This window comes from Camellia sinensis, chromosome 11 (genome assembly GCF_055761805.1).
Source record: "Camellia sinensis isolate YWXY chromosome 11, ASM5576180v1, whole genome shotgun sequence".
Lineage (NCBI taxonomy): Eukaryota > Viridiplantae > Streptophyta > Magnoliopsida > Ericales > Theaceae > Camellia > Camellia sinensis.
This window is the reverse complement of record NC_138971.1, coordinates 76,027,360-76,048,765: the sequence shown is the minus strand read 5'-3', so window position 1 is coordinate 76,048,765 and position 21,406 is coordinate 76,027,360. Positions and strand designations below refer to the sequence as shown.

General features: G+C 37.8%; 1 long non-coding RNA gene across 1 annotated transcript; it reads left to right on the top strand.

Annotated features, from left to right (window-relative positions):
* Positions 1-525: 525 nt before the first annotated feature.
* On the top strand, positions 526-5,580 carry LOC145803157 (uncharacterized). The gene is made up of 2 exons (XR_014345274.1): positions 526-786; positions 5,341-5,580. It is a non-coding gene; the product is annotated as an uncharacterized LOC145803157 (long non-coding RNA).
* Positions 5,581-21,406: the final 15,826 nt, after the last annotated feature.

Genomic DNA, 21,406 nt, shown 5'->3' with positions numbered 1-21,406 from the left:
TTATGAGGATTGACAATTGTGATTACTACGAATTAAATTTATTTATGAGGTGTCCAATTTGAATATGTAATTTATTGATGGAAATTTGGAGTCTGATTAGAAATTGAAGGCCTAAATGGTTTGGGAAATCGAAATTAATGATGACAATAAGTTTAATTTAATATTTGGAGTTTTGGGGGGTTTGATTAAAAAAAATCTGATTCAGATTGATAATTTTAAATATAATTAATTGGGCTCTAAAGGAAGCCAAATTAGATAAATTAAATCATGTGGAATTTATGATTAGCAGTAATTAATTTAATTATGTGTTAATCAAGATTTATTAAGAATAAGTGTTATTTAATTAAATTATTCTTAACCATAAATTAAATTGTAGAATGATTTAGATTTTGAGAATATATGTGGGTGTATGTGCCGAGAAGTGTGTATGTGTGTGTGCAGAGAAGTCTGAGAGTGTGTGTATTATTGTTGTGCTAGAAGCTTAAAGTGTGTGCACGCGTGCTTGTGCAATGTTAAGAAGTGAACATGTGTGTGTAAGTGTTGATAACCTTCAAGTTTTATATGTGTGCATGAGGAGAGAGAATAGGAAAATCTATTTATTATTTGGTGAGAGCATTCTTGTGCTTCATATTGTTGACAGAACCGTGAGAGAGAGAGAGAACCGTGAGTGAAAGAGAGTTCAATTCCTTAGATTCTTGCTGGGAATTTTGAAGAAGATTAAGGAAGCTAGAGAAGAAGAAGATTTAAAGGGGAAATCAAATCTAATTACTGAAATTAAAATTTGAGGTATGAAATTCAAGCTTGATTTATGTAGGATCTTCTTTTTATGCTTGAGATTGAGAAGGATTTGGAATCATGTTCATGAAATTAGAGAGAAATTTGGGTTTGAGCAAGAAATGAGTTACATACATAATTATGGAAAATTATGTTAAGTTTCATCATTTTAATTTAATTTTGGAAATTGCATGCATAAGAAACTCATCAATCAAGAGCTCTAGATGAGGAATCAAAGCTCAAATCTTGTAGATAAATTATCTAGAAGTTGAAATGAAAGAAGTAAGTAGATTCAATTCCATGCAATTAAAATGAAATTAGCAAGATGATGAAGAAATAGAGTTAGGTTCAAATTTATGGAAGTTAAATTGGGAATTAATTATTTTGAATTTGATTTTGGAATATCTTGCATGAGTTTGAGTCTAATTTCTACGTGCATAGACAAATTCTACAAGTTTTAATCCTCTAATTGTACATGCATCATGGATTTATAATAATTGATTACATATTTTGATGAAATGAGAACTAAGTTTTGGAAAATTATGAGTTCATGAACAAACGAGTTCAATTTTAAATTAAAGGAGTTTTGATGTAAATGATCTAAACTTGATCATATTTTCTTGATTAATTAAGAGTTTGTATGTTTCTAGACAAGTCATGTATGAACCCAAGTTTTGAGATTATATTTTGAAAGTTTAATTCATATTTTAGAATTTGTGAGTTTGGAATTGGGTTTGATATGAAGAACGTAAATTGAGTTGAATTTGATAAACTTAAAGTTTGTATGTACATGCATGTGAAGGATTGTCATGAGTTTCCATATTTGAGTACAAACATGCATTTTATAATGAATTGAAGGCTATTTGGCACATGTAAGCATGATAATGTTAAATTTCATGAAGTTAATTATCAATTGTACTATTTAAGTTGAAAGTGAAGCCTATATTTCACATGCATGTATATTTCAAAATGATATGGAAATTAATTTGCATGAGTTTTAAGATATGAAGTTGGTATGGGTTGTCAAAAAAAATGTGAAAATAATTTGGGAATTTAATTGTGATTTTGGACAAATTAGACTCAATTTTCTTTTGGCCTCATATTGTATAAAGATTTCCATGATTTTGTATCAAGAACATGAGTTTTAGACCCTTTGAATACTAAGTTTGAGCTTCAAATGCAATTCTGGAAATTCCAGAATTCGGCATGTCCGCTCGAGCGGGGAAAGCGTCGCTTGTAACGCCCTAAAAAAAAAACATAAAACCCAACATTTCAGACATGCATTGATACAAAAGAAATCAACCATTTCTATTTATCAGAGTAATTCTTACAACTGTATTATATGTTAACAACAAAAGCAAATGCCCTATGGGCTTACAGCTTTCCAAGTTAACACTTGGTTACAAAAAGAAGAGTACTAACTCAATACATATTAAGCCTTTGGCTGGAATTTACATGTAATACATCAAAATAAACAAAAGAAAGAGTCTTCAACTCTCATTATCATCCAAGCTACGTCCTTGGAGGTGGCATACTACCTGTACCTGAAAATAATGTCCCATAAAGGGTGAGCCAACGCCCAGTAGAGATATGCTAAGCACAGCATGAGCAATAACTAAGACATTAGCAATTGATAAATGTTCAATTTTCGTAAACCAATTCATAACCCATTTCCATCTCATGACCACTACGTTCATGTTTCATTTCAGTTTCCATTTCTTATCAATTTCACAATTTACATCAATGGCTCAGAACCTGGCCAACCACTTATATGAGACAGTGACTCATATTAAACATTTCCCATTATCACAATAGATAAACATACTAGTTGTATCAACATCTCAACATCTCAACAGGTAAGCATACAAGCTGTACCCACATTTCAACAGATATGCATATTAGCTATATCAACACTTCCAATGACAAGCATATGAGCTGTATCAACACTTCCAAGGATAAGCATATGAGCTATATCAACACATTATCTAACAAGCATATGAGCTGTATCAGTGGAGTCCATCCCCTATCTCCTCCCAAACAACATCCGGTTTAGAGGTCCATCCCCTATCTTCCCCTAAACCGTGGAGTACATCCCCTATCTCCTCCCACACATACAATGCATATATACACAAAGGTCATATACACAATCAATCAATACATAACGTTAATGTATTCTATCAACCCTCATATTCTATGACATATCCAATTGATTAGTTTTAGTTTGCCTAATCATCATGCATTGTCTACAACTATCAAAACTACCCTCCACCGGTAGCCCAAGCAATTATTTCTAAACAGATAATAAAAGCTCCAACAGATAAAATATCAATGTTTTCAAAAGTGAGCGATTTATAAATCCAACTCCATCATTTCACAACATAATGAGCCAATTTTATTATTTCCAACTCAATTCCATAAGTCCACACTTTTCTCAAATTAATTATACCAATTAATTTTAAACAACAAATTAGGGCTTTTACCCCCAACTCTCGATATTAACCCAAAGGTTCCAATATCACCAACCAACAACAATATCATCATTTTGAAACCCAAAATACATATTATGAGCCCAAAATCATAAAACCCTCTTTAACACATTTTGAAACCCTAAGTCCCAAAATCAACCATTTAAACAATAGGCTCAAAATCTAGGTTAAAACCCATAAGAGTGAGTAAGAATCCCTACCTCAAAATATGAGACCCAACGAAGAAGATGGTGAAAACGAAGTTGCTCCAAACCACGAGTTTCCCAGATCAAAAGATAGCCCTCGACGATCAACAACCCTTTTGTAAAGGCCAAAGGTGAGGAAAACACCCTAGCTAGGTCAATATCTAGAGAGAAGGCAAGGTTTTAGAGAGAGAGACTCTCAAATGGCCTTTTCGAAAAAGTAAGAGAGATAAAGGATGAGAAAAAGTGATTTAAAACTACCTCACAGCCAACTGATATACGACATCCCCGCTCGAGCGGAAAACACAACGCTCGAGCGTCAAGAACAAAAACTAGGTCCGCTCGAGCGCAAAAAGACCCGCTCGAGCGCTAAGACACAAGAATAAAGTAAACCCGCTTGAGCGTGAAAACCAGTCCGCTCGAGCGTAGATTTCTTGCTCCCAGAACTTACACCCAAAGGTACTACCCGCTCGAGCGTAGAGAAACCCGCTCGAGCGTAGAGAAACCCGCTCGAGCGTAAAAATCACACCTGCAGAAGTTTTGCAGGGACACGAAAATACTGGGGTTGTGCAATCCCCGCTCGAGCGCAAGAAGACCCGCTCAAGCGGAACGCCTAAAAACTGGGCAACAAGGAATTGAAACCAAGGCCTAACCAACCTGTAACAACCCTACCCAAAACATCCTAAAACTCAATCAAGCAGAATTAAGGGACGACACAAGATAGATACAACTACCAGCCTCACGGAATCGAGTCCGGAATACAACAGAACAGCAAAGGGACAACCGGGATCGCGATAACCTCCCCCCCTTAAAGAATTTCGTCCTCGAAATTAAACACAAGTTTTTCAAAAACAAGATTTTCTCAATTCTTAACAATATTACAACAGAATATTAGACAACCCGACCTATTACCGATCAATCCTATCTCTTTTTAAGAGGCAAAACACATTATTTAAAACAACTTGCATTATCAACATGCATTTCTTTGAAATTTACCAATTTCAACTCATTTTAGCGTGAAATGTTGGCTTCCAGAACTTTTGCAGACATTAATATCCGCTTGAGTGGAAAGAGTCACGCTCGAGCGTAGAAATGTAGTAACCAGTACTTTTGCAGACTAAAAGGGTCCGCTCGAGCGGCCAAATCTGCGCTCGAGCAGAGAGCCTTGTTCCTGAAATTATGAAAAATGGTTTTGTGTTTTGTTTTTCGTTCTCTTTCATTTCTAAGCGCTCTTAGGAATACATTGAGCTTTGTAAATGACCTAACAGGCAAAGAAAGAAGCCTAAGAGAAATAAATAGATTAAAGAACAGATTTAATTGTTTGTGACCCAATATGTGTTATGAATTGTGTAGGGTCGAGCATAAGGACGAATCCACCGGCAGAACACTGTGAGTAATATCTTAGTAAAGATATGTTCAAGTATGTTGTTTTCCCAAACGTTACTTCTGTACATGCCTTATGGATTTGTATGCTTGAATTAAGAATGAGTATTCTAAATGTCAATCTTTTGCTTAAGACTAAGTGAATACAAATACGATCATGATCATGAGTATGAAACACACATAAATACGTCTGACATGAATGATTGGGCCAAAGGCCGTCTGACATGAATGATAGTCTGATATGAATGATTGGGCTAAAGGCCGTCTGACATGAATGATTGGGCCAAAGGCCGTCTGACATGAATGGTTGAACCAAAGGCTGTTTGACATAAACAAATTGGGTCTGAGGCCGTTTGATAAGAGCAAATTGGGCCTGAGGCCGTTTGATATATTAGATAAAAACGTGAATGGGCCTAAGGCCGTTAGATATGTCTGTTACGAATTTCATTCATGTAACTTCTTCATTTTGATATTATTCACTAGGCTATCGCTCACTCTCATTTACATGTGTGTAGGTGAGCAAAGGGATGTCCAAACCCAACCTCAATGAAAGATATGAGAGGAAGTCAAGTTTTATGAAGTCAGCCCGCACGTCTTACGCACGACTCACGCACGAGACTTTATTTTTGTTCATGTGTTTACACTTTTGCTTTATCGGTGAATACGTTGGATCATCCATGCATATAAGTTTGTTTTGTTTGGCTGACTGCATGTCCTGAAGTTCCTGAATGTATAAGATATTAACTCTATTTTTATATGTGATTATTATGGATTGTTTATGAAATGTTTCGCTTTATCATGTAAGCACAGCTCATTGGACAAAATTTTTAAGTCTACTTCCGCTTTTGGCCCCATATGATTATTTAAAAATCTATTTTCTATCTGAGGCCGTAGGTAGTCTAACGATTACTAGCCGATTATGATTCTAACCTATAGGGGCGGGTTCGGGTCATGATAATAGTCTTTCCAATGTTATTGTTTTAGATAGAGAATTGAGCCTAATGAATGCTATTGCAACGATATTTCCACAGGCTACAAGTTTGTTATGTAGATAGCATATTAATAAAAATGTGTTGGCCAAATGCCAAAAATTGTTTGAGAATAAGGAGAATGGGATATGTTTATAACAAGTTGGAATATGTTGGTTATGTCATCTTCTGAAGAAGTGTACATGCAACGACTCGTATTGCTACAAAATGAGTTTGCCTTTTATGCAGAGGCACTTCAATATGTCATGTCTTCTTGGTTTGATACATATAAGGAGAGATTTGTCGCTGCATGTACAGATACATGTATGCACTTAGGGAATTCAACAACGAACACATAAATTCAATTATTTTCAGAAAAAAAATGTATATTTTCCTGTTTTACCATTGTAATGGTTTACATATATAGGGTAGAGAGTTCACATGCAAAGCTCAAGAGATATCTTGGATCAAGTCAAGGGAGTTTTCAGTCAAATTGGTCAAGGATACACAATTTGCTTGAGTTGCAACACACTAACATCAAATCATCGTTTGAGAAGAGCAAGGCAGCTGTGTAACATAATTTATAGCCTGCTCAATTTAAAGATCTTCGTGGGAACGTGTCTATTGCAGCATTGGAAATGATATTAGCAGAGTCCAAACGAGCATCTTTTGTTGGTATTGACATTGTTACATGTGCTTGTGTTGTTCGGCATACACATGGATTACCATGTGCGCATGAAATAACAGATTATATGAGAGAAAACCGACCAATTCCTCTAACTTCTGTAGATCCACATTGGTCCAAGATTGACATGCTTAATACTCCTAAAAAATTAAATTCATTTTCGGATTACAAGTCAGAGTTGGATATGTTTGCTCGACATTACGAAGAGGTAAATCGAACTATGCAGGTTCCAATGTTAAAAAAGTTGATGGAGATACATACACCTGAGAGTACATTCTTGATTGAACCTGAAGTGAAGCTTAACCCACAGGGTTGACCATCCTTGAAGATTGATACTTCTACTCGTTTTGAGCCCTCTGCCTTTGAATTTGTTTCATCTGCACAGGACAGCTATTCACCAAGTATATGTTTGAAGAAAAATACGTGTCCAACGAAATTAAAATCAATACAGCAACCAAAGGCGTGAGTTTGCAAACCGATTAATTATGTTTATACCTGTATAACAACATGTATTAAGTAACTTTGGCAATGGATTGTACGTGTGTAGGTATACCCACATAGATCAACAAAAAAAACCAATTTGTCTTCTGTAGGTGAATTTTCTTCAAGTCTGAGGCCATATATTCAACTCGTAAAGAATGTTGATTTTGATGATAATTGTGGATTCCGATCCATTGCTAGATTGATGGGACTTGGGGAAGATGGATGGTTGCAAGTGAGGAAAGATTTACTACAAGAATTACATGCCCATATAGATCACTACAAGCATTTTTTTGGGGGCCAAGAAAGAGTTGATGAGTTAACTAATACTTTAGCGTATTTTGAATCAAATGTTGGATATAGTCATTGGATGACAATGTCTGACATGGGTCATCTGATATCATCTTTTTACAATGTTGCGTTATTTCACTTATCTTCTCAACAATGCCTCACTTTTCTTCCTCTTAGAACAATCCCAATGCCGATTGCATCTCGCAAGGAGATATGTATCGAGTTCATCAACAACAACCATTTCATTCAGGTACTCATTATGAGGCTCATTATTGAAACAAATTTGTTTTCGTTATTAGCAAAACAATAGTAAATTGTAATTTACCATTATTTCATATTTGTAGGTCTTCTTGGTGCATGGTCACCCAGTGCCATCTATAGCAACGAATTGGCGACGTTACCATTTACCTGCTGCAGCAGGATAGGAGACAGCTTACAATGCCCAAGTGTAGCATCTCACTTCACTCGTAGGATCAAGTGTAGTGACAACTGAGACAATAAAGTTAGATATAGACATATGAAGTTCTAGCGAAGTAGATGTGCATGTTTATAACATGTTTTGTATTATCTGAAGAATTCCAATTTTATTTATTTATGAAACTGGTTGGTGTTACTTATCTTTCTTAATAAAAAATATTAAACTTTGACCAAATAGAAATTTGTTATCACTTTCAACAGTTAAAATTGTTAAGGCTCCCAGAAGTTTGCATTTTTTCATGTTCAGGAATATGGGCCCGAACATTACTTATTTGTTCGGTAACGTGCTCCTGAACAACTAATTAATGTTCGAGAGTACAAGCCCGACACATGGAGACTTCTTAACACTTTCAACAGTCAAAATTCTTAAAGCTCCCAGAAGTTTGCATTTTTTTATATTGGGGAATACGGGCCCCGGACATTACTTGTTTGTTCGGTAACATGTTCCCAAACAATTAAGTAATGTTCGAGAGTACAGGCCTGAACATAGAAACTTCTTAAAACTTTCAACAGTCAAAATTCTTAAAGCTCCCAGAAGTTTGCATTTTTTTTTGTTCGGGAATATAGGTCTGGACGTTACTTATTTGTTCGATAACGTGTTCCCAAACAACTAAGTAATGTTCGGGAGTGCAGGTTCGAACATGGAGACTTCTTAACACTTTCAACAATCAAAATTCTTAAAGCTCCCAAAAGTTTGCATTTTTTTATGTTCGGGAGTACAGGCTCGAACATTACTTATGTGTTCGGTAACGTGTTCCTGAACAACTAAGTAAAGTTCGGGAGTACAGGCCCGAACATGAAAATTTCTTAAACTCAATGATGATGTATATATAATGATAAAACACAACAACAAATTTGAAGCAATCATAACAATCAAACATGACATATATAACTCAAAAGCATTAATGAAATTACTAACTGAAAACCATGATGCAAACATACCTTCTGTCGTATATCAAAGCAACCATGACAAAATCATCCATAATATTACTAAGTCAAAAGGATGGTTCATAATCATCCATACTAATACGAAAACACACATAAACATTCATTGTAATAACAAAACATCCACAGCATCCTACAAATGATCATGAATTTTCAATTGTGTCCAGTGTCAGTTTAGCAAGGGCGAGGACGAAGGTGATGGCAATAAACCAAATTTTCTCCAACGGATTGTTGTTGTTTCGATGGGGAGTGTTGTTCTGGTGGAGAGTGATGTTCTGGTAGGGAGTGTTGTTCTTCATCTATGTGTTAGCCCTCCAATAATTGCGTCACTTGTTTGAATGCATTGTACAGAGACTCCAGAGCACTAATGACTTCAACGTAATCCAAATACATTATTGGACGTGCTATAGTCAAGGCTTTTGCAATGCGTTGTGAGTCATTGTTAGCTATTGATGCCTCAGAACGAGGGTCGTATGTAGATCGATGTGCCGGATTTTGAATAGTGACATGGAAAATGCGACAATACCAATCCATATAATTGGGCGTGCAATCCCATGGATGTAAAACTGGCTCACTGTTGTCCACTCTGTAATCTGATCCACATATTTGTACAAAAGACAATACTTGCCAACGGTAGATCCTCGTGAAAGTGGAGCAAGTGGAGGCGGGTGAATATTTTACACCCTTCTAAACTGTCTCAAAAACCTATCTGGATAATAGGGTTCAACAATATCCATGCATTTTAGCAATCCAGTGTAGTAAGCAACTTCAGCAAATCGATCGTTCTCACGTTTACCAATATATGGATAAAAAATAACCAACAAACAATACACAAAATCATAAGTTCTCTATAAAAGATCAATGACACAAAGGAATTACACATTACTTTTTTACCTCATGAGCCTCCAATCTATCAAGCTCCTCTCACAATGACTTTAACACGACAACCGATGAACCAGATTGTGTGCAAGGAATTCAACGATAAGATCGAGGCTGGTTTTCTGTATAATTTAAATTTGGATGTGTTCTAGCACATATAAAATGTCCGTAGATCCAAGCCTCCAATAATGTCATGTATCTCGCTATTTGTCTAACAGTAGACTTTGTTTCCATACCCAATTGTTGATACAAAAAATCTAATGCAGCTGCACCCCAAGCATACAAATGAACTAAATTCAAATTCTCGAGCAGCTGGAGATACACAACAGGAACACGATTTGTAGTCTTGTCAATGAACAAGGTACAACCTAGCAAGAATAATAAATATGCCCTTGCTGCCTAATGAATAAAATCATCTAAATCCGCATCTAAAACTAACTGGAATTTTTCATGTAACCATTCCAATCGCACTAATTGGCCTCGTGCTCCCTTCAACTCAACAACTGCATCATCTTCTAACACTCCCAATGACTTAACCAACACCTTTGCAGCTTCATCCCGTGATAACGTATTAGTTAAAACAGATGTACTAGTCACAGGAATTCCTAATATGGTACTTACACCATCTAATGACACGGACATCTCACCAAATGGCATGTGGAAACTATTAGTCTCAGGTTGCCATCTTTCAACAAAGGCAGATACAACTAACTTGTTCACAAATTTGTATAAGCAACTAGTTAAAGAATGCAATCCCGAATGTTTAATAATGTCCACAAATTTAGAGTTGTCAACTGCTTCCGATGTTAAAGACCAATCGACAACCTTAGAGCCATGGTTCAAGCATCTCAACAAATCTCATTCTTGCATCATTGCATATCACAACGGTGTCATGTATCTCTCGATTTTTTTTTATTGAAATGATTAAAATAAGACAACAGTTTGTAAGTTATACCTCATTATTCCAAATTTTGGCTGCTACATGACAACTAAAATTTTTCAGAATTGAAGGATCAATTGGTCCCCCGGGAAAAGATGTAGCAAGCTCTTCACTTGAACCAGGCATGTCTGTGGGATGGTCAACATCAGGAATGTCCGTGTGGTGGTCAACGGCAGGAATGTTTGTTTGCTCTTCATTACCACCAATATCATTGACAATGGGTTCAGCACCATCAAATTCGTCAACTTGAATATTACGAGCACGGCGTTTCCGACTGACATTTTGAGGTACTTGGGTTGTGTTACGCCTCAAAGATGTCGTTTGCCGCTTTCGAGTTGTATTGTTAATGTCCATAAGTTAGCTACATCATTTGGAAGACACAATAGTTTACAACGTAAGACAAGTATAGTAATTAAAAAAAAAATGAAAACATAGTTATTAGGGAAGGAAAAAATGAAAAGAAATAATATGATTATATGCAACAACAGACACGTTGTATATGAAAAGAAAGTTAGCTTGTTTGTGGTCATACAGTGCTATGTAGCTGTGTATATGATCAAAAGCAAGTTAGGTCATATGATTCTTTTTCTTCTTTTGGTCTCTAAAATTCAAGTTTTCCAAATCACGTTACTCAACTATGTGTCATCCCTGACTTAAAAAAAAACAGAATATCCCAAGCTCATAAACATAAAAAACAGAAGCTGTCAGTGCAATTTCAAATGAATTTCACATAAATCTTAACTCAAGAAGCCTTAGTTCCAATTTCTTGTTAGATTCTCATGTAATAAGGAGCAGAGATGAGAGGCAGAGAGTGAGAAGAGAGAAATGAAAGAGAATAAAATAGCGTACCATTCTTATTGGGCTCCTTATATATGTTATAGTTGTATGCTAAATCTAAAATTAATGTTCCTCAAACATGTACAATGGAATGAAATTCACAACATGTCTGACTTGACACCCAATTATTTAGGGTTTACTTATTGTATAATTTTTCTCTAATTTTTTCTTTTAAAAACCATATCTTCAGTCAAGTTTAAGTTAATAATTTTTTTTGGAACCAACTCAACCTATGTCCTTCTCAACCTACCCCTTTGTCTTTTGGCACTCTCAAACCTGAATTTTTAACAGGCGCATTGTTTGATCTCTATTGCATTTTGTCAAACCATCTCAAATGATTATCCCTCATTTATTTTCTATATCTTAATTTTGTAATAATTGATCCTAGATGTAAAGCATTGACACCTAATTTGTCATGTAAAATAATGCGTTATTGTTACGGATATCATTTCACTTACTAGAATATCAATACATATATATTATATATAATATTTTTCAATGAATTTTAATGATTAATGCTTATGTTACACAACAAAATTCAGAAAATACAGAATACAAATATTGATAGTTCATATGTAAACTGCACAAAATGGTACAAAATTTGATAAGAGTATAGATATTTAAATAAGAGTTGGGGCAAGAAACCTGGATACACAAAAATTGAGGTCTAGATAAATAGGTTGACATAATAGTTGGGCAAGAAACCTACATTTCTCTATTTTTTTTTCCTCTCTTACTTCGTCTTTTTGTCCTTGATGACCTTCATCTTGCAAATCAAACCTAATCTTTATTAGATTCCTTAGGGGTTACAAACCATATTTTTATTCTGGCCACAATCGGATTTCTCTATTTTCTTTTCCTCTCTTACTTCGTCTTTTTATCCTTGATGACCCTTCATCTTGCAAATCAAACCTAATCTTTATTAGATTCCTTAGGGATTACAAACCATATTTTTATTCTGGCCACAATAGGATGAGAGGGAGGGAGCGAGAGAGAGAGAGAGAGAGAGAGAGAGAGAGACAGAGATAGAGACAGAGATAGAGACAGAGACAGGCAGAGCATACCAGAGTCAGAGTTACACTTCTTCTTCTTGTTCGTGGATTTGAAAAGGATGAGGTTTTGTTAGGGGTTTTTTTGAAGCAGATGTTTTTTTTTTTTTTTTTTTTTTTTTTTTTTTTTTTTTTGGGTGTGGGGGTGTCCATTCAATTGGGTGTAATGTTTAAGGATAATTTTGGTATTATTTGAGGGGTGTAAAGAAATTTTTAGGGTTCCAAAAATTATAAATGGGGGTTCAAAGAAATAGAGGGTCCAAATTAATTCTTGTTGGTGCTAATAGCACCACTCATTATAAATACAATCGTAGATTGGTGGGGGTAGGTGAATTGTTAATTATGGTTTGAGCAATTTTAAGAATTGATTGATTGAAAAATATTTTAATCTTTATATAATATATAATATTAATTTATATAATGCTTTTTATATATAACATAAATTAATTTTATATAATATTTTTTTACATGTATAACTATTAATTTATAATAAATTTCATATTTTAAATAATTTTCACACTCATTTTTATTTTGATATTTAATTAGAGGTTAATATATATATATATATATATACACTAACTATAACGGAATAGATCTATTTTGAAAACGAATTATAAAATTTAAAATTTAATTACAAAAATTTATATTTTTAGCACATTAAACAATATTTTGCAGGATAACCACTAGCCCATCCACTTTAACTAGGGAAAATTATCAATAAAGCATTTGGTCCAGTAGTTGTCGCTATTTGTGGAGGTATTGATTGTAATTGTTCTTTTATCAATTAAAAAAATATAAAAATATAAAAAAAATTATAAATACATTTTTTTAGGTTTATTAAAAATATAGACTAGTTTTTGTAGTTTAAAAAATTATAAATATTTCTTATCAGAATATTTTATTTAACAGAATTAATTGAAAATACAAAAATTTTGAACTGTTCTCCTATAAAATAATAAAATTATTTGAATCACTAATTAAAATAAATTATTGACATCATCAAAAATTGTTAATTGACTTGATGATTTATTAATAAAATGAGTTATTTGTTATGAAATTAGAAACTTTAAGGGGCAATGTGTAATTTCTAGAACCATGTAAGAGAATACGTATTTTAAATAAATTTCACGGGATATATTTGTGAATTACCTCAAAAAAATCTAAGAAAAATTATCAGACTCATGAAGTATACTTTGCACCATGTTTGACAATTAGCTAAAATAATAAAATAAAAAATTATAATGGCTTGGGTTAGACCCAATCCTTTCATGTTCGTGGATCCGGGATCTGATACTCTTTATCATTGTCTATGCTCCTTCTTGTCTTGTTATTGTTGAGTTTGGAGTGGTAGGTTGTATTGGGAACATGTTGGTATTCAAAGCAAATCATGTATGTTTTCTTCAGGTTCACTTGAACGGTCTTTCCTGTGCTCGAATAGTATTTTGCAATCTACAAAACTTCTAGGAGGGGGTCATTGTACACTTGAACAATGTTTTGGTTGCTCGAACAATCTCACTTATTTGTGTTTGACGCTCGAGCGGTGTTTTGGTCAGTCGAGCAGTCTGTGCGTATATCAGATCGGGGAGGAGGGTTTTTTTTGTCACTTTTTCATATTCTCCCTCTCTCTAAAATATTTCTAAACCTAATTTCTTCACACACACACACACTCTCTCTCTCTCTTTAGTTCTTGCTTAAAACCCGCTCATACCCCTTAATCCATTGATTTCACTACCATAGTACTTTGGAGTAAAACGTAAAGCTTGGTGAGGGCTTCCGTTTAATCTGAGCGAATCATCGTTTCGTCACTGGTGATTTTTGGGTTATCTCATCTTCGCTTCAAGAGGTACGAATTTCTTTGCTCCTTTTCAATACCTCGGTATAGATGTACATGTGGTAATTTTTAAAAACAAGTTTGTTAAGAAATTTTACAAAAAGCATGATAAGGGTTTGGGGTTTGGATTTTAGGAGTTTGAATAGGATGAGTTGCGGGTGTTTCGGTTAATTGAGAAGGAGCTGGGCATGTTCGTTGAGAGTGTTTCGGTTAATTGAGAAGGAGCTGGGCATGTTCGTTGAGAGTGGGGAAAAAATCCTAATTTATCATTATGGGCTTAATTAATCCTAAAGGGGTGAAACAACGCCGTGCTAAGGGCAACACCGACATTTATGTCATCGGCACTTTCACTGGACATAATTGGCCTGTCTTCCAAAGTAATTTTGGGAGCCCAAGGGACATCCGGTTTCTTGGACCCCGAGGTAGTAGCTGAGGCCGACCTTGGCTTCTTTGACTGTGTGGACTCAGAGTGTGGGGTTTCAGCAGACCTTTTTGCAGGAGCAGAAGAAGTCTTCTTACTCTCAGCCAGTTTGGAAATAGGCAAAGTGTCCTCAGATTCAACCTGAGTCACTTTGGCCTTTGGCTGAGCCCTTTTTGTTCTTTTTGGCTTTGGTGGGGGCATGGATTGAGACGGAACAACATCAACGTCGGCAGGAAGGTCGGCTAAGAGATCTACAGCAACAGGCTTCGGGCGACTCATCTCAGCAGTTTTGACAAGACGTCGCCGACGTTTTCTTTCTGGTATTGGGATTAAGTATGGGGCAGAAGTTGATGGTTGATCGGCTGGATCAGTGGTTGACCCTTGGTCAGCCCGAGATGTTGATGCGGTTTGTAGAGTGGTAGCAGAGGGAGGAGATAAGCTCTTCTTCTTTCAGGAATGCAACAATTGCATCCATCCAGCTTGGCCCCATGTCCACACACATTACTTGCTGCTCTGTGCTCTCTGGTTCTATGCTCGGGCCCGACATATAGTCGATCATAATTGTTCTTGTTTTTCCAGTCTGCATTGAACTTGCCAGGTTAGCCAACGCGTCGGCGTGGGTGTTGTCATCTTGGCTAACTTGGAGTAGTCGGCAGTTCTGAAATAGGGCTACCAATCTGATGACCTCTTTTGCATATGCCGACATCCTCTCGTCTCTGGCTGCAAATTCTCCTGTTGACTGGTTAACAATAAGTTGTGAATCACAAAAAACAATTACCTCATCTGCTTCTGCTGCTGCTGCCAGTTTTAGCCCTGCAATTAATGCTTCGTATTCCGCTTCATTGTTTGAGGCCTTGAACCCCAAACGGATGGAATGTTCTATTATTTCTCCATCTGGAGATATCAGCAGTACTCCTACCCCCGCTCCTTGTTGGTTCGAACTTCCATCGACGAACAGTCTGAATGAGTCACCGATGTAGATGCTGCAGGGTCTGAGTTTTTCCTTCCTTTGCTCTTTTGCCCTAGGCTGGGATTCTCCTTGCTTGCTGGGACAATGCTCATCTTGGCTCAACGGAGCCCAATGTTCGATGGTGTCAGGCGTGAATTCTGCCACGAAGTCGGCCAAAACCTGGCCTTTTATTGCTGTTCTCGGCCTAAACTCCAGGTCATACTGGCCCAGGGCTACTGCCCATCTTGCTATCCTTCATGTTAAGTCTCCTTGTTGCATTAAGGACTTCAATGGGTGCTCTGTTAGGACCACAATTTTATGCTCCTGAAAGTAATGGTTCAACTTCTTTGAAGCCATTACTAAGGCTAGCATTAATTTCTCCAGTGGTAGATACCTAGTTTCTGCGTCGGCCAAGGTTTTGCTTACATAGTAAACAGCCTTTTGCTCCCCTTTTTCTTCTCGGATTAGTATTGCACTGACTGCGTGTTCTGAAATTGACAAGTACAAAAACAGTTCTTCCCCTGGTTCTGGATTGGAAAGAACCGGAGTTGTGGTCAAGTACTTCTTCAGGTCGGTCAAAGCGGCTTCGCATTCTTCTGTCCACAGAAAGTCTGTGGCTTTTTCCACCAAGTTGAAGAAGGGTCTGCACTTATCTGAGCTTCTACTGATGAATCTGTTTAGGGCTGCGGCCTTTCTAGTAAGAATCTGAACCTGTTTTGCCGACGTCGGGCTCTTCAGCTCTATGATGGCCTTGATTTGGTCTGGGCTGGCCTCAATGCCCTTTCTTGTTACTAGATACCCTAAAAACTTACCTGATCCAACTCCAAACACGCACTTTGATGCGTTGAGTCGGAGCCGGTATGTTTTGAGTATATCAAAGACCTCTTTTAGGTCGACAAGATGACCCTTAGATTCCTTGGTCTTCACGACCATGTCATCGATGTAGACTTCTACCGTTTTGCCAATCAGGTACTTGAACATCTTTGTTACTAACCTTTGGTAAGTTGCTCCTGCGTTTTTCTACCTGAAAGGCATTACCTTGTAACAGTACAGGCCTTTAGGGGTGATGAACGCGGTCTTCTCCTCGTCTGGAGGGTACATGGCAATCTGATGGTACCCCCTGTATGCATAAAAAAAACTCATCCTTTCATGCCCTGAAGTTGCATCTACTAGCTGGTCAATCTTGGGCAGAGAAAAGCTGTCTTTAGGGCAGGCTTTGTTGAGGCTGGTAAAGTCTACACAGACCCTCCATTTGCCGTTCTTCTTCTTCACTACTACTGTGTTGGGCAGCTATGTCGGGTAGTGAACTTCACAGATGGCCCTGGCCTCCAGAAGTCTGTCTACCTCTTCTTCTACTGCTTTGACGTGCATCAACGTCGGTCTTCTGGCTCGTTGAATCACAGGTTTTGCCGACCTGTCGACATTCAGTCTGTGGCAAGTGACCTCGGGGCCAATGCCAGGCATTTCGTAAGGTGTCCAGGCGAACACCTCAATGTTGGCTCTCAAAAAATCTTCCAGTTCTCTTTCCTCTTCTTCGGCTAAGCTTGAGCCGAGAAGAAATAAGCGTTCTTCGTCGCCCTTCTGGACAAGGATTTTCTTTAGTGTCTTTTCACTCTTTTCGATTGGCTCCTTGCAGACATCATCTAGGACCTCCATGTCCTCGTCTTCAATCTCTGCCTCTTTTGGCTCTCGAATGCTGCAAGTAGACTTCATTGCTGCCATGGAGCAACTTTTTGCCTGCAGTTGATCTCCTCTGACTTCTTCAATCCCTTGCTCTGTTGGGAACCGTAGTAGTTGATGCAATGTTGAGGGAACTGCCCCCATTGCATGCAACCATGGTCTTCCCAAGATGATGTTATATGGCGAGGGTGTGTCAATCACCATAAATTCTGTTTTGATCTTCTTAGTACCAGCTTGTACTTCAACGCTTGCTGCGCCCAGTGGCCATGTCGGCGTTCCATTGAAGCCGACCATAGGGTTGCTGGATTGTTCCAGGTCGTCAGAATGAAGGCCCAGCTCCTTGTAACATCTAACGTACATGATGTCACAAGAGCTGCCTTGATCTATTAGGATGCGTTTTACTTGGCAATCCCCAACCTGGAGGGATACTACCAAGGCATCATTATGCGGATGCTGGACTATCTCTAGGTCGGCTTCAGTGAAGGTTATCATCGGTCCTTGGCATTCTTCAGGCCGAGGTCTTTTGTGTCCGACCTGGTTCACGTGCTGCAGGTGTTTTACTCTTTGGGTTTCTCCACGAATGTCGTTTTTGTTCACTTTTGAGTGAATGACATTAACCACCCGTGGTCCTTCGGCCTGTGGTTGTTGTGCTGGGAGAGGCGGAGCTGCAGGTGCTTGAGGCAATCTTGCCTGTTCTTCTCTTGTCCTGCCCTCATCAACAAGGTCCCTCAGATGGCCTTGCCTTACTAGGTCTTCTAAGTGTGCTTTTAAGGCTCTGCAACCCTGAGTTGGGTGTCCTTCTTCATTGTGGTAAGCACAGCGCCTACCAACGTTTCTTCCCATAAATTTCCCTGGTGCTCTTGCCGGTGCCCTGAAATATGGTTGATTTCGTATTTGATCCAGGATTTTATGGATAGGGATTCGGAACACCGTCGTCACTGCCTGTTTACCCTTCAATTCTGTTTCTTGTTTGGTCGGCCCGTTGTTACCTCGGCCTCGCTTCGGCGAGCCGTTTCCCTTCTCCTGCTTCATCTCTTTGTTTCCCGACGTATCTTTCTCAGCTCTGGCGTACTTTTCGATTCTTGCCATGAGTTCCTCCATGCTTTTTGGTAATGTTTTTGCCAAAGACTTCCGTAGTGGGCAGTCATCTTTCAGGCCGTTCTTGAAAGACACGACCGCCACTTCTTGGTTGCATTCGGGTATTCGATTGAACACCTCGTAGTACCTCTTCGCGTAGGCCTTAAGGCCTTCTTCCTTGGTGATTCTTAAAGCCATCAGGGCGTCGACCCTCAAGGGCTGTAGTTTGTTCGTCACAAACCTAGCCACAAACATCTCGGCCAGGCCTTCCCACGTCTTTACGCTTCCCTTCAGTAGTTTATGGAACCAATCGGATGCAATTTCCCCAAAGGATGAGGGGAATACTTTGCAGAGCAACGGCTCGTTCCCACTATATAATGCCATTGAATTCAGGTATAGTCCAACATGAAAGTTGGGATCTGACTTATCATCATAAATTTGGAACCTCGGCATACTGAATCTCTTTAGCGCTTCAAATTTGTCGAGTTCCACCGAGAATGGCGTCCTCGGCTTAACTGGGGAAGTCACCTCGACTTCAACATTCTGCTGCCTCCTTTTGAGGTAATCCCTCAAGTCTTCTTTACTCCTACCTGGAGCTCGGCTATCTCTGGACTTCAATCTTTTTGGCACACTACTTTCGGCCTCGTGGTGGGCCCGTTTCGATCTTTTTCCATGGGTTGTGTCAAAGCAGAGTGCTTGCCCTTGAACATGCCGATGTTCTTTGGGCCCTGGATCCTTCATGTGATGTGTCCTTCGGGACTCTTCTTGCCTCGGCTCCTCTCGTCCGACTTCCCTGGAAGGTCGATAAGAGTGCCTTCCACTCCTGGTGTGCTGAGGGGCTTCGAGGATTGCTTTCCTTCCTCCCTTCTGGGTATTAATTGTTGGCATCGGCGTATCTTGCAGCGGGTATGGTGGCTGCATAACATTGTTTTGCATCATGAAGTTGACCACTGACTGTAGGTCTGCCAACTTGTTTGCCAAGTTTTTTACCTCTTCATCTCTCCGTAGGCACCTATCCCTCCATACCTGAAGGTTATTTTCATTATAATACTTACTTTGGTCTGTCTTCTTCGAAGCGTCACCCTCCTGGCCGACATCTTTTTCTCCGTGGCCTTGGTCATGATTTTCTGTACTGTGGTTGTCTCCTTCAACATCAAGGTCAATTGGTCTGCCACTCCCAGCAGGAGTGTCGCCCCTAATGTTTTCCCTCTGTCCGTTACTGGCCATCTATTCTTCTAAGTTTCCCACAGACGGCGCCAAATTGTGTGGGTGAAAATCTGACCACACTGCCCGTCTAGTAATCAGCTGGAGAGCACCGGCAAAATAGATGGCTTTAGCAAACCTGCAACAGAAAGAAAAGGCTCCGGCGGTGGCTCTTCCACCCGGGGGCACTCTGACGATCAAGTCAGTATATCTCTCAAAGATAATCAAGTGCTAAACTCACAAGCTTAAGCATAAAACTGCGTACCTTAGACCCACGGGGGTGCCTCTCTTTTGTAGTTTACTCAATCCAAGTCCTACTAGAAGCTTGACTTCTATGGACTCCAATTCAATACTGACTTTGGACTCTTCAAGAGATAAAGATAAACTCCCTAAGAGTTTTATCCTTATCCTTAGCAAAGTCTTCTCTTTACTCTAGGACTCTTGCCCCTTATCCATTTATCCGCTTATCTCGGATTCCGATATCTTCGGAGATCACATCGGCCTCGCCAAAGATAACCTCGGCATAACTACCACGATACGTGGCACCTCGGTTGACACGTCGGTGTCATCATGCCACGTGTTGGTATTCAGAAAATACATCTCCATAAATAATAATAATAATAATAATAATAATATATTTCCATTTAAAAAAAAAAATTGATGAACTTCTTTCATGTTTCTTCACAAATATAAGTGTATATAAAAACTAAAAAAATTGTAAAGAAATGTGAAAGTTGTTCACTAAAAAATAAAAATATATTATTATTATTATTTTATTTGTTTTATATCGTTGCATGAAAAAAAAAATAAAAAAAATGAAGGAGATATATGTTATACACTTGGGTCATTTTCATTATTTAAAAACCAAATTCGTAGTTCTGCTCAATCCAGCTCTTTCTGTCTCGCACTAACCCCCCATCTCCTCCATTCTCTCCCATCATCCCTCCTTTATGGGATTGAATTATCTCAAATGTGAGAAATTATCAGTCCTACCGAACTATTAATCCAACTTTCATTTTTCGAGCCAAACGTTGGACACCAGACAAAACCCCTTTAGATTTTAATGATTGAAGTTCTAATGATAAAAATTTGCTACCTACTGAGCTAGATCACTAAATCAATGGGTCATGACCATAGCTTGTTTTTTGATTATTTATGATTAATATTACCTATAGTCGTAATGAGTCATGACATTAATTTTTTCATAATTTTAACATCATTATAGCTCATAACCACAGTATAATCAATACCATATAACTTATAAAAATAAAATATAAAATAGATACACGCTAGTGGAATTCTGATTGTACAGGTAAATCGACACCCTTCAATTCAGAGGCCTGAATTCATATTTATGAAATGAATGTAGCCAAATGCTACTGTACTGGCTGTTAACAAGAAGATTTAATTTATTGTTTATTATGTTGCAATCAAAGACCCTCCTTATCTTAAATTTGTAACATATTTTGTCGTGAAAACATCAAATTTTACCATTCACATGAGTAATTAATAAGGGAATGACTTCCTTCTAATCTTTCATCGAACTATGTGTAGAACTCGTTAAATATTATATGTTTATAAAAAATTATGTTAATCGGATATCGATAACTATGTGATCAAATCAGATTTTTGTCAGCCGTTTATTTTTCACCGTCCATTTTTTTTTTCATACAAAACTGATTTGATCATATAGTTATCGATATCCAATCAACGTAATTTTTTACGGGAATATAATACTCGACGAGTTCTACACATTGAACGATTCGAATTTTCGAAACGGAACTCGTAATAGGCCCTCATAGATTCAACATTACTCTCCAGCCCGGTGAAGGACTAGAGGAAAGCCATTCTCAATTAATCTATATAATA